Source organism: Pteropus alecto, unplaced genomic scaffold (genome assembly GCF_000325575.1).
Source record: "Pteropus alecto unplaced genomic scaffold, ASM32557v1 scaffold185, whole genome shotgun sequence".
Taxonomy (NCBI): domain Eukaryota; kingdom Metazoa; phylum Chordata; class Mammalia; order Chiroptera; family Pteropodidae; genus Pteropus; species Pteropus alecto.
Window position 1 is genome coordinate 11,941,673 of NW_006438088.1, and position 15,035 is coordinate 11,956,707.

A 15,035-nucleotide genomic window follows, 5' to 3' on the forward strand; every position below is an offset into this window, starting at 1 on the left:
GAGTATGGAAGGTATATTATAGTTTTCATAGCAATAGTGCAGAAAGTATGTTTTCAAGATTATTATAAATTAATTTAGAAAATTATTGAATGTGACTAGAGTCATTATGTTCTAAATATTTTCAGCAACAAAATTTTAAGTGAATTCACTAAATATATTAGTGAAAAATACATAGACCAATGAACGATTAATTTCCACTTATTTATTAAAGACTTAAAGAATGTTTAAAAGTTTCAAATCAACTCAATGAGAACAGACTCCTCTACCACACCATGGGCACTAAATGTATACTATATAATAGCAATAGTGTTATTCCACAGGAAATTCACTGATTCATTAATTCACAACAATAAATACTCTGTTTATATAATTAAATACAATTAAATAGGCTCAATTCCATATTTTTTGTCTCTTATTTATAAACTTCACTTTGGAACATACAAGACTATACTAATCAGTTATTCTCAAAATTGTAAGACACGATGCTTTTTCAAAGAAACATTAAATAATGAAAAAGAACATTCACTATAGCAGCTTTTATTAAATAAGCAAAAGAGCAAAATTATTTCAGAAATAAACCAAATATGTGAACACAAATCTGAATATATAGGATGCTTCTTCCCTCTGATGAATGAACCTAAACATTAGAATAATGTACCCATTACAGTATAAAGGCTCGTCCTTTAAAATTTCATATTTACGTCTATATGTCCATTTTCTAAATAGAATATAATCCTTTGCTTCAGAAAATTAGCACGTTCACATAAAACTTGCTTCTTAGAACTAAAATTTATACATTTTATTCTCATATGAAAACAACAAAAGTTGACTAAAGTGAGTTGAGATTATGCTGATCAAAGTAAAGATGGTTCCTACACAGGGTGGCCTAATCTCCAGTATGATTTCTGGAAAACCATGGGAGATCTTCTTTTCATTCCCCAGAGTCATTTAACTAATCAAGGGACATTACTCAAAGCATTCAGCTCATTATACTCCATCATTTCTGCATACAAAAGTAAGTAAAACTGCTTGTCTTCAAAATGTCCTGAAAATTAATTAAAACAAAATTTTAAAGAATATCAGATTTTCAGAGTGTGGCGTCAAACAATTTTATTATTTTATTATTGTGACACCTTATACCTGTGACTCTCAGTTAGGTGGGATGTAGTGGGGGGGCGAGTAGGAATTTTGCTTGCCAGGAGATATTTAAAATATCTAAGAGATGTTTTTGGTTGTCATAACTAGAGGGTGCTCAATATCTTGAGAGAGATGATAGGGATGCTGCTAAACATCTCACAGTGCAAAGGACAGCTACTCCACAATAAAAAATTAGCCAATATTTAAAGAGTGCTGTTACTGAGAATTCCTGTCCTAGACCATTGTTGTCCAAAAGAACTTGGTCCATGATGTTGAAAATGTTCTATACCTATGTTGAGCAATATGGAAGCCATACACAAACAAAACAAAACAAACCACATGCAGCTACTAAACACTTGAAATGTGACTAGTGTGACTAAATAATTTCTTTTTTTCTCGTATCAAGTTTTTATTAAATTAGACTTAAATGGCCACATATGGTTAGTGGCTACTTTATTGGACAGCACAGTCCTAGATAATTCTTAAAAGAAAACTGGGAAACTATTTGTAAAGAAAATATGAGTGAATTTCAGAGAAGATGATTGTTCACAGCTATTTCTTTCTCCATTTTTATATTTTGGGATATTATAGAAAAGACTCCTGCACTAATCAGAACACTGCTTCTATACTACACCAGTGACCACCTGTGAAGCCTTGACTATATGGACTTAACTATCTTAAACTTGTCAGTGTCTCAGTGTTCTTGTCTATAAAATGGATCAGAGACCTCTGAAATTCCTTCTGGAGCTAACATTACATAATTTTGTCATTTAGCTTTCAATTAACTTGTGGTATACCATTTAAGTATGTCAGCATTTAATAATTCCATTTCTTCCCTTAAAATATGTTTATACACATTTACTTTTCAGACAGTTAGAAGGGTTATGGTGAGTAATAAAAAATGCTAGAGTTAGTTGGTACCTATTATCTCCTGAAAGGCAAGTGAATTGCTAGAAAGGATATAGATTAGTATATATGAGTCTCTATGCAGAGTGTATGAATTATTTTTTCTTTCTGTTTGGAGTACTAATTTTTATGTGAATACATGGCAACTGCTCCTAGTCAATGTGAACTAATGAAACAGGATCATTTGTATCTATAAAAATCAAATATATGCTAGAATATCATTATAATCAAGGATATACCTCAACTCTTTTCACATGACGTTTACCCACCCAAAGTCCTTGTACATGAGAACATGAATAAATGTAAAATAAAGTAGACTAACAGAACCAAGATTTAATTACCACAAATACTTCTTTTCTAGGTTTAATATTCATTGTTTTGCTATCCACATTCCTCCTTACATTTAAAAAAAAAAAAAAAGAATCTTTTCACCAGATAATAAACCAAATAAAATATTGTAACATAAAAAATAAAAAAAATCTTTAAGACACTTAATGCATGTCCTTTGTGCCCACCTGGGAGTTATCAGGTATTTATATTTAGGAAGGACTGATGTTTAAAGACACGCTATTGTTCTCTTTGAAGCATCTGAATGAAAATAGTGCTTGCTCTGAGAGGCTGGGCTCTAATGCAACCAGCATGTGCTCTCCTGCAGCCCATTAACCTTTAATACTTGTCACTCAGCTGCTTACACAGGAGGATTTTTTTAAACCCAGAGAGGAAACAAGGTTATTTAGAAGGAATCAAATGGATAGTTTTACATCTCAAATGTTGGAGAGAAGGCAGTTTTTATGTCATTTAAATAGGCAAGTTGAAGGAATAAAGTCATTATTATGAACTAATTATTAAATTAAAAACTATACAATAATTATGAAGGAAGCCTGCTCTGCTTATTTCTAATAAAAAAAAAAGCCAGGAGATTGTTTTGCCGTCAACTGAAAATCCAGAAAAACGATTCGAAATATAATTTCTAAAACTACATAGTTTTATGACAATCAGTTCTCAAAAGAGTGAATTTAATGACAATCAGTTCTCAAAAGAGTGAATTTATTGCTAAGTTCATAAATACTCAAGTTCTAACTTGGTGTTTATGCTGCTTATTCACTAGGAGAATTACGTATACCCCAATGTGTATGGAACAACACACGAGCTTAAGGCTTTACCTGACCCAGTAAAGGTGTCAAGCGCTCCATCTCCAGTCGTGGTTGTGGTTTCACTGCTGTTCAAAGGCTCTGTTTTGACTGCAAGGAGAGACACTACGTAGAAGAATAAGTACATGTGAGTTTTATTTCTAAATTGATATCAAAGACTGACTGTTCTACTAGTGGTTTTTCTAGCTACCATGGGCATGCAAGAGAAAACTTGAGAAGTCGATGAAGAGAGTTTTGTTAATTTAGCTTCTAAATGGACATGCATTTGTAGAGAATTTAATCTAAAAATCCTCTGGCTAAGCTAGTTCTCTTGAATCTGTCTTTTAAAGGCAGTCAACCTTAAAAAGTTGAAACAGCAGTACATATATTTGCATTTTTTAACTCACCTAAAGCACACTCTGATATTATAGCCAAGACAGAAAAAAGGAATCAGGAATCAGTCTTCAGCACATTTAATCCAAATCATAACAAAGAGATATACTAGCTTATATGTTAATTCTTCCTAAGAAGACATTTATAAAAAATGATTGCATAAGAGTACAATGGAGGCATATTCAAATACAGAAACCATGGATGTATTCATGTGATGGGTGAAAAATGAAGCACTCAATAAATTTTCTGCTCTTAAAAAATGACTAAGGAGCTATATATAAGGTGTTGGGCTTTTCATTTTAATGGCATAACAAATTTTAATGAATTATAGAGATAAGCAAAGAATAACAGATGATTTCTACAGCAACATGTATATCTTTAGAAAACTCTAATATTTATTAAACTCTTTAACATAGTTATTTCTGCTTTGAAGTGGTATATTTTGGCAAACTCACTTGGCAATGATGTAGTCTGGCACACATTATTGTCATTATTAGATACAACGAATCGGGGGAGGTGGGCAGTGAAAAAGCCTCTACTCATTTTGTCACACCATATTTTCCCTTTGTGGGCAAAGCTCTGCTACATATATCACAGCAGCAAGGGAATAAACTAAATTATTTTCTACTTAACACCTCTTATGTTCTTGGAATGATACAATTAAATAACTTAAAAGCAAGCAGAAAACAATAAAGGAGAAAGCTGAAGACTGGCCAACCATGAACAAATATGCAAAAAGAATAGTGGGGTCAGAGCTTAACCACCAACCAAGCAAGTCAGCAAGGTTACTCTATTAGAAAAGCAATTAAGTGGTGGAGAAACATGCAGTAATGATTATGCTCTCTTTCCACATGAACATAATTGACCGGACCCTCCCTCAGTGAGCTCTGGGGTTAATTTAATATCCATCATTCAATAATGTCATGAAAATTTGCTGGAAGATTCAGAGAACTGTAAAGATTGGAAAGAAGATGTAAAGAAACTTGGAATACTTCTCCTAGCAAAAGGGAAATTTAAGGTTGACCTATTTTTCGATAGCAACGATACTCCGAGAAGCAGTGTCTAATTATTTGTATAGTGATAAATAATGACACGTGATTACTACTTTTTAGTAGTAATTTGTATAGAGTCCATATTATGGTTATAGCTGACCACTAATTATATTTACCACTGCAAAATTGTTTACTAATACATAATTTTTATGGAGAGCTTACTGTGTGCTAGACTATTTACATTTAACTAAACCTTAAAATAACCCTGATGATATGAACCACTATACCCACTTCATACATGAGGAACCTAAGGTTTGAGTGGGCTGAGGAGCTTGCCTAAGTTCCATTGCAGGAGATGACAGAGCTAAGATCCAAACACAGGTCTTTAGCTCTAAATCCATGGTCTCTCCATCCTAATAATAGGCTGTCTCCAGTTATGAAAATGGCTTATGCTCATGACAGCGACTTCGCAAAGGCTCAGAGAGTGATAAGAACTGGGTTATTTTCTAGACAGAATAAGTAGGCACACTTTGTTAATAATGAAAACTGCAAAATCTGGGAATAGGCTTATAAAGCATGTTTTTCATTTCTTCCTCATGACATTTTAAAAGACAATGAGAAGCAGCAAGTTTGAAAGCTGATAATCACAGCACACACTTAAAAGGTACTTAATACATTCCAGGTGCTCTTGGTGTGCTTTATATTAACTCATTTACTCCTCATGACAAACATATGAGAGAGATATTATTATTCTCACTTTTCAGATGAGGAAACTGAAGCACAAAGTGATTAAATAACTTGCCTATAGTCACAGAGCTAATAAGAGCTAGAATTTGAGACCAGGTGGTACAATCTCAGAATCCAGGCTCTAAACCATACTGCCTCACAGGCAGCACTAACTCATCAAGAATTCCTTTAATCTGTATGAAGATGAGCCAGAGTGTGATTTAGATGGGTGTAAAGGCTCTCTGTGATGGAAACGTGCCCATTTTACTTCTGACATTTGTGACAAAGCCTTCAGCAAAACTAAGACAAGAGAAAGTTTCTCAGAACTTCCAAATTCTAATTGTGGCTAAATTCCTACTTAAATGTGTCTAAATCTATAAAAAAAAAATACTTGTAAAATACATTTATTAATACTAATAGTAATATGTATTTCACTTGTGAACTGGCAGGAGGGGAGCAGAATGGGAGCTGTGTCTAACAAAACTGCTCTACAAGCCAGACATGAAGATGAGTTTTGTTCATTTGGATCCCAACTTTGAGATTTGATTTAAAAAATGTAGTATTGATGTTGATTATAATCTCCTCAATTTGAAAGTTTCAGGTGGTCAAAAGGAGGAGGAAGAAAAGAGAAAGAAAAAGTTTGTGGTTGTATAAATTATACTGGAAACATCCCTCATTAAAATTTTAAAGGTCTGCATTTAGTCAAAGACAGACAAAGACGATTCATTTTACTGAGAAAAGGTATCCCTGGAATGTATATGAAGAGAGGCATAAATATCAAGATGTGTTCAGTGTACACACTGAACTAAAATGCATGCATTTTAAAGTAATAATTCAACAAATGAATGCTAATATTTGGAGTAAAAAAACTACACATTAATGCAAATTTACTTCTCATATGCAGGCAGGAGTAGAACAAAAGAGAAAAGGGAAAATTAATTATGCTGCTGTAGAAAATAACTTTTTTTTCCCATAAGGTGAGCATCGACAAACATTTCTTGAGCTCTTAGTAAGATGCACAGTTATTTTGGTTTGACTTTATAAAGAAAGAAGCATTAGGTAATAATAATTGTTTCCTTCGGGAACAGAAAACTCAGGTAGAAAAGTGACATGGATGTTCTTTATACAATTAGTTGATTTATTTAAATGGTGTTAGAATACAAAAAAGTATCTTAATATTTATAATTCAGGTAACTAAAATAAAGTACACATTATAATAATTACAGGTCAAACTTAAAAAATGGAAGTTATTTTCACCAAAAGTCCAAATATATTTAAAATGTATTCAATTATCTTTTGTCTTGCTTTTGTTTCCATAATTTAGATATATACTTTTAGTAGCAGAAAACTTTTTTTTTAATAAAAGTGCAAGGCACTATTGTAAATATGTTCAGCAATTTAAATATATCAGCTTTATGCATTTTACTATTTTCTAAAACTTATAGAAATCCTCATTCCAAATGGTTATTAGTGTATATTCACTGTCATGTTCAAATGTATTTTTTTCTAACTGCATTTTATTTTTCTTAAATTAAAACAAGTTAAATAGGACTTTTAACTTATTTTCAGGGGAGTGTTCGACATCACTACATACTATAAAAAGGAAACAAACAGTAACCTTCAAAAATAAAAGCATCATTTTCAAGAAAATTTAAACTTACAAATGTTTTGATTTCAAAAGCAGCAATCAAATTTTAATGTCCTAGGTTAATGAGTTCTGCAGTTTTATTCTTCTACATGCTCAAAATAAGTTTATTTCCATAAAAGTAAAATGAAAAAACTATATATAGCACTTTGTACATAAGCATTACTTCAGGAAATACTTGAATTGTCTGCCCTCTGCCTCCCCACTAGTTATCCATTTGTAATTTGGATGTTTTTAATAGCACCAAATAGTTTTTTTAAAGGTAATATTAATTTTAATATATAGATGTAATTTGATTTGAGTTTTTATCTTTAAAATAATCTACAGACTAAATCAAAATTGTATTATTTTTCGGGTATCAGCTATGGCTACATAATCACTGATTTCCTCTCTTCAGATTCCAACCTTCACCCATATCCTCATACACATGTTTCAAAGCAAATTTAATCTTGTCCCTTCAGATTATCTTTAGAACTCAAGTACAACATTAATGTATATTTTGGAGGGAGAAGTCTATTTTATTATAACAACAACATTCATATTTATGTGTTGCAATATCAGGCTTAATCCTTGAAAGAACAAGTGACCCAAGTCATTTACATTTTATATTTCATCTTCAAATATCTGCATTTAAACTGATGTCCACTTAAAACAGCATATATATATTCCAAATGCATTCCTTTCTGAACCACAAAATTACACATAGCAACTTCTGACATTTTAGGTTCTACAAAGAATTTCAGGAGGAGTTAGATCAGGAAGGATACAATTTATAACTGCAGGGGATCAAGAAGTATTGCCTGTGGGTTGGTTTTAATATTTGGTGTTAGCCTATGATTTATGTTTGTCTAAATCAATATATTTGCTCGAAAACCAATGAGCACCAAATATCTTTCATTCCTAGACATCTATAAAGTAGTTAATTTCTTAAAATAATTTGATGAATTTTTGGCTCTCATTCTAAAAAGCAAATTTAAAAAGTATAGAGCCATGATAGTAGGAGTCTCTACCGCATAAACATATAGCATTGAGAAAAAAAAAAATCTATCACATGCGAGTCAATTGTCTATATATTAAATATTCTGGAAAATTCTTTCCTATGATATATAGATTTTAAATAGAGAAAACACCATAAACCTGATCAGAATGTCTGATGTTGGTATCCCCAAATCTTCTCTTTAAAGTATTTTCTTAATCTCTATGTAGAATCACATATTCCCTCCCTCTACAGTTCACCTACCTTAAGCACATTAAGTATTCATTATTTTCTTGTGTCTTTCCCTCTCCTAGACTTTTGGTCCCTTAATGGCCAGTATCATGTTCTATAGGTCAGTGGGCTCCCATTTCCTAGCACAGGGCCTGATATATCATAGGAACTTGACACATTTTAAATGAAAAAATAAAAATTCACTTTTAGATGCTATCCTAAGCACTCCCAATAGGACTCCTAATGTTCACTCTCAATATTTTTGTATATAAAGTATAGCTGATAATGAATCTTGACGCCGTTAATAAAATTAGAATCTTTCCTAAATCTGAAAACAACTTTCCATATGATGGGGATGCATTTATATGTGTGAATATGCATATACATGAAGTATGTATACTTCACATATAGCACATATATCTATATCAGGGGTTGGCAAATTACATCCCACATGCCAAACCTGCCCCCAGCCTCTTTTTTGTATAGTCCATGTGCTAAGAATAGCTTTTACATTTTTAAATAGTTGAAAAATGTTAAAAGAAGAATAATATTTTGTGACGTGTGAAAATTTTCTGAAATTCAAATTTCAGTGTTTTAGGTCAAGTTTTATTTGAAAACAGCCAAGATCATTCATTTACATATTGTCTATGGCTGCTTTTGTGCAACAACAGAGGCCATATGGCCAGCAAAGACTAAAATATTTACTATCTAATCCTTTACAGAAAAAGTTTGTTGACCATGATTTATACTCTAAGGTATGATTGCATTTATTCTATTTCGATTAATAGATCTACATATTGATATTTCTACAATTGACAAAAATTCGAAAGAAAAATCTAAGTTCCAATATAAATCTACAGATGTAATTACATAATTAGGTGATGAAGTATTTTAAAGCAACAATGTAATACATTTAAAGAGCACCAATGTACTATAGTAGGATATTAAGGTGATACTATCAACTCATTTGTATTAGTAAGAACTATATAATTAAGATTATCTTTCTGAAAATCTCAAAGTTAATGGAAAGATCTTGAAAAGACACTAAGTTAGCTTTTGCTTTTTTTATTATAATAATCTTATAAAATGATCCAATACAAACAATAAAACACAGGATTAAAAATAAAATATTTTACTATCAATGAAAGAGGTTATGTAACAAATGCTTAGTTTGTGTTATAAACACCTGACATAAAAAGTCATTAAAATTCATTAAAAATTCCATATCAATATGCCACCAAGGTTATATCATTAATAATAAAAGTACACATAACATTTTGTTACTAAAAGTTTGTCTTCTCTGGCCACTCTACATATTCTAAATGCAGAAGAATTTATCAGCTGACCAAACATTGGAGAGTCTTTTAACATGATGCATGCTTTCATTTTCCTTAAAAATTTGTTGCCTAATTATAACTAAATTATTGATTAAAAAAGGAAATATACTGGTATCCATTACCAAGCAACTTACATACATTATCTAATTTAAGACAAAATGCCTTGCCAGGAAAGTGTTATTAACCTTCTTTTATAGAAAGGATTTGAAGCTCAGACAGGTCCAGTAACTTGTCCAAGGTGACTCAGCTAGTAACTGAAGTATTAAGATTCAGATCCAGGGTCTTTCTGACACACAAGTCTTGTTCTTCCACATGGCCACATGACTCTTAACACTAAGAACCAGAAAAACTTGATGCTTAACACTCAGAAAAATGTTTCTGGTTGAGATTAGGTATAAATTATTAAATTTTCGATATATAAATTTACTACTGTAAAGTTGCTTGTGTTATATTAATTCTACTTTAGAACAGAACAACAGCCAGTGAACTAGCAAATACTTTTTGCATTTTAAATATTTTTAAAAGTGATCAAATTTAGAATATTTTGTGATGTGAAATTATATGAAATTTAAATTGCAGGATCCATAAATAAAGTTTTATTGACACCTAATAACATTAATTTATTCATGTTTTGTTTATGGTTGCTTTTGAGCTACAGTAGCATTGCTGAATAATAGAGACAGAGGTGGTATGTCCTATTAAGCCTAAAATAGTTACTATGCGGCTCTTTATAGAAAAAGACCTCTGAATTAGATTTAAGAGGAACTAAATTATTGCAATATATTTTTAAGACCTCTGAATTAGATTTAAGAGGAACTAAATTATTGCAATATATTTTAAGCATGGAATTGAAAAAAAATGAACTAAAACTACAGTTAAAGTTATGGACATAATGGAGTGTTCTTCATTCACAGTTGTAAATTCTAATATAATCTTAGTTATAGCAAGGTCTAGCCAAACTGTGCCTAGTCTAACTGCTTGCTTGTAATACACATTTCCCATAGGCAGTGAGCTCTTATTTAATCTTATTTAATCTTATTTAATCTTAAAATTGGGTTGTTCCACCATGGTGTTAAGTTTTTGTTTTTATTTTTTTTAATTTTGATTGTATTAACTTTTTATTTAGGAAAAATTTATTTATACTTTTATATGTTATACATGAATGCAGTAAATATCTGATGTTCAAAACATTTTGAGAGACAATATTAATATATAATTTTAAACATATGGCTTCAATCATTGATAATTTTTTAAATGGCAGCATTGCGCATGTTAATATTACTTTCAATATTTTAATTGGAATATTTAACATAGTCTGTAAAATAGCAAATATCTTTTCCCATGTTAAGACGTTAATTTAAATTATGAAAAGACTATAGGTTATAAAGATAATTGAGTTTGTATGTATGCACTATCTGCTTCAACTGCTCTGATTGACATGACTGTGGCATTCAATAACGACTGAATAAATTGCTATGTAGTTAGAGAAACAACAGGTGCACCCATTGTTGCAAAATTATGAAAAATCAAAGAAAGGAATACTACTGATCCAAGGAATCTAAGATGAGAACAACAGATGATATGAAAAACATAGAGAACTGTTATCAAGAAACAACTCAAAGGCACGTTCATTTATTTTTCTTTTTTTTATAAGTACTGAACACTAAAAAGAGGGTGCAAACAGAAACAGCAACAGAAAACAAACCAGAAGGGCAAACCCACACATCCAAACACATGCAGTGTACCATTATCTCTCATACTTGTTGCAGAAGAGGGGGTGCTGCAACTCAGCAACCAGTCTGCAGTGTTTAAAACAGTCATGTTGTCCCCTGAGAACAGGAACAGTATAAGTGTTCATTGTCTGAATGCCTGCTCAGTGTACACAAATACTCTTCAATGCATGTACTGGTTTCTGACCTTTCTGCCAAAATTATAATGGCATGGTATGACTTCTACATTTTAGTTTATCAGGTCTGTTTTAGTTCAGTTAAATATATATACATGATGAGATTAGTGAACTCCAAGGTCTGACTCCAGAGTACATGGGTTTTCCAAAAATCTTATTTGTACCAAGCTGAGGTTTAAATATTAATGTTCCTACTCCAGAAGTCATCACTGAAAAATCTTATAAACTTACAATCCTATAATTAATTAGCTGAAACTATAGATGCATGTTTAGAGACAAATGAACATTATAAACAAGGAAAATGTTAATCTACAAAGGGTTTGATGTAAAACATTATTAAATACAGGCAAGTCGCAATGCACACAACTTTATAAAGAAAGTTTTAGACTTCACAGTTATTCTAAAATAAATGGAAAGAGGTGTATCAATTTCACAAATATTTATTGAAAAAGAAATATTTACTAAAGAAAATATGATGTGGCAAATGCTGATATCTAGTAATATGAATAGTTTATAAATTACAACAAATTTTATATAATTTCTCACTTATTGACTAAAACAACTAGACCTACAAATCTTCAAAATGATTACGAATGATTTAAAATTCGTGTGTATGTGTATATATATGTAGTCTCTCTGTATATATTCTGATACAAAAATCAGATCATATTTTGTGACAGGTTGAATGCATTTTATAAAAACAACAGGGCAGAATATTTGAAATAATTGTTATTGTTGCCGTATTCCATGGAATAATTAAAGGCTAATCAAATGAGAAAGTATCTGGAAACATAATCGATTCCTATTTTAAACACATGTTTGATATTATTCTCTTTGAAAAGAAAATTGCAGCAGATATGAATATTTCCTAAAATTATTTTTAAGCCAAACCTTTTTAAGAAAAATTTTGGATTAGGCTGTCTCTTACAATTCAAAATAAAATCCCACAAAAGGTATAATTTCGTTTCTCTTCTTCCTCTTTGTCCTCCTCTTCCTCCTCTCCTCCCCTCAACTTTCCCCCTCATCACTACTTATTATTATTATCCTTTTTTAAGAAGATTCAGTGAAAATCCTTTGGCCACATTTTCTACATTTTCTAAAAGAATATTTACAAGGGCAAAAACAAAAAAGAAGCCTCTCTAAAGGACTCCAAAATGTTGCTCAGGGCTGTCTATTCTTTCTGAATCTTTCCAGTTTGAGAGGAAAAGCAAAAATTTCAAGAAAATAAACAGATAAACAATAGATTAAAAATAGATAATTAAAAACAGATAATCATTAACTATATATTCCTTGTATATAATGCTGATAGTTATTGCTAATAAGACTTTTATTTATTAGCAGATTCCTAACATGTGAAATTGCAGCAAACTGCAAATGTGATTCTGGGCGTCTTCAAGGTTGTACACTTACCTCCTGTCCCATTTGTGGTGACTGACGTGCTGCTGAGATTAGCTTTCTCAAGTTTGGAGCTACCAGGAGTATCGCCACCTCCAACAAGAGGATGAGGACTTGCTAGGTCCTGCATTTCCATAGACCTGTTAGAGCAGATAACAGCAGAGCAAAAGCTGAAAATTTAACAATAATTTCTTAATAAAGTACATGTATTATTCTGCTGAGCATGTATGTGATCTCACAATAATAAGAACTGAAACCAATAGCTGAGACTTTTTGCTTAACCAGATGAACATATCGGTCCATTAAAAATAAATAGGTTGGTAGGTAGGTAGGTAGGTAGATAACTAGCTAGCTAGATAGTTGATAGTTGGATGATGATAATGATGATTAGATATATAGATAGATAGGTAGATAGGAAAAAAGATAGATAGATAGATAGATAGATGGATAGATAGATAGATAGATAGATAGATAGATAGATAGACAGACAGACAGACAGACAGACAGACAGACAGAGCGGGCAAGCAAGCTTCCACAGTAGTCAAGCCTCATAATTTGCTATTTGTAACCAAGTAAAAACTCAGATCTACAGGGAGAAATGAAGAGTGATAGAAAGATAAATATATAGGTAAATACAAAAGATTTATTTTCTCTTAATTCATAAAAGACAGACAAATCAAATAAAAAAAAATTAACACCATCGTTTTGTGTAATTTATAACATGGTGCAGAAGTAACATACATGACAACAGCACAATTATATTCTTTTAAGGTTCTTTCATTTGACATGAGGTGTTATAATAAACTTGGATAAGAAGCAAGTCTAGGATATATCAAGTAATACCTACCATTAACTATTAATAAGAAAAATAGAAACAAGCATAAAAATATTAATAGAATAATTGAAACATTTTTAAAAATGTGATAAACCCCAAAGAAGCCAGGAAAAGAAGAGAGAAAGAGAGAAGGAAAGAGAGAAGGAAAGACAATATGTGAAAAATGGAAACACATAGTAAGATAGTACACTCCGACCCAATGTATAAATGATTACACTAAATATTAATGGACTAAACACTCCAATGAAAGGCTAAAGCTTGTCATATTGAATTAAATAACCAAGACTCACCTCTTGGAGATCTACAAGAGAAGGATTTTAAATATAAGCACACTTTAATACTGTGGTGTGCTGCCCAGATTGCCAGCTCTAGGGCTGAAAAATTCATTCCTATAGCTGAGGGGAGCATCACCACCTGACAGCTCTCAACTGAATTCCTTTCCAGGATTTGCCTTCAACCAAAATGAGTCACTTTATCTAAAATAACACCCTTTCTGGGAGTAGCCCTCATCTACTGACTAGTCAATGAAGGGGAAATAAAAACTACTACCTCTACCCTCAGGGTCACCTGAATCTAAAGCCCCCATGATATCAGCGGAGACCTATTTTACAATTACACTGAAGATCAATGTCTCAGTCCAATCATGCTTCCTTCATCTTCCCAAAAGGTATTACTACTGAAAGCCAACCCAATAAACTCCTGGTACCACCTCCATCTCAGAGACTGCTTACTGGGAAACTGAACAGCGATAAAGCCCCCAAAAATTTCAGGGTAAAGGATGTAAAATAACATAACATGCAAATAATAAACATAAGATAAATGTTTGGGCTATAATATCACACAAAATAGGCCTTAAGAAAAAGAGTATTAGCAGATATAGAGTGAAATAAGAAAATAAAAAAAATAATAAATCCTTCAGGAAGACATAATAATCTTAAATGTGCATGAAGCTACTAGCTGAGCTTCAAAACACATGAAGCAAAGCTAACAATTAAAAAAAGAAACTGACAAATCCATGACCATAGTTGGAGCTTTTATAACATGCTTTGGACAGTAACCAATAAAAAAAGTAGACAAAAAAATAAATTAACAAAATATATTCAGAACATTGAACATTATCATTAACACGAAATATTTGACAGTAATAGTACACTAATACCCAATATTATTAAGTACACATTATTTTCAAGTGCACACAAATATCCACCAAAAGAACTATATGATGGGACATAAAATAAGCATTATTTTAAATTAAATCTTGCAGAGTGTGGTGTCTGGCCACTATAAATTAATTAGAAATCAATATTAATAAGATACATAAAGTAATCTCTAATGTTTGAAAATTAAACACCATACTTCTAAATAATCTATGAATCAAAAAGAAATCAAAAGTTAATGTAGAAGATATTTAGGTCAAAATAATAAT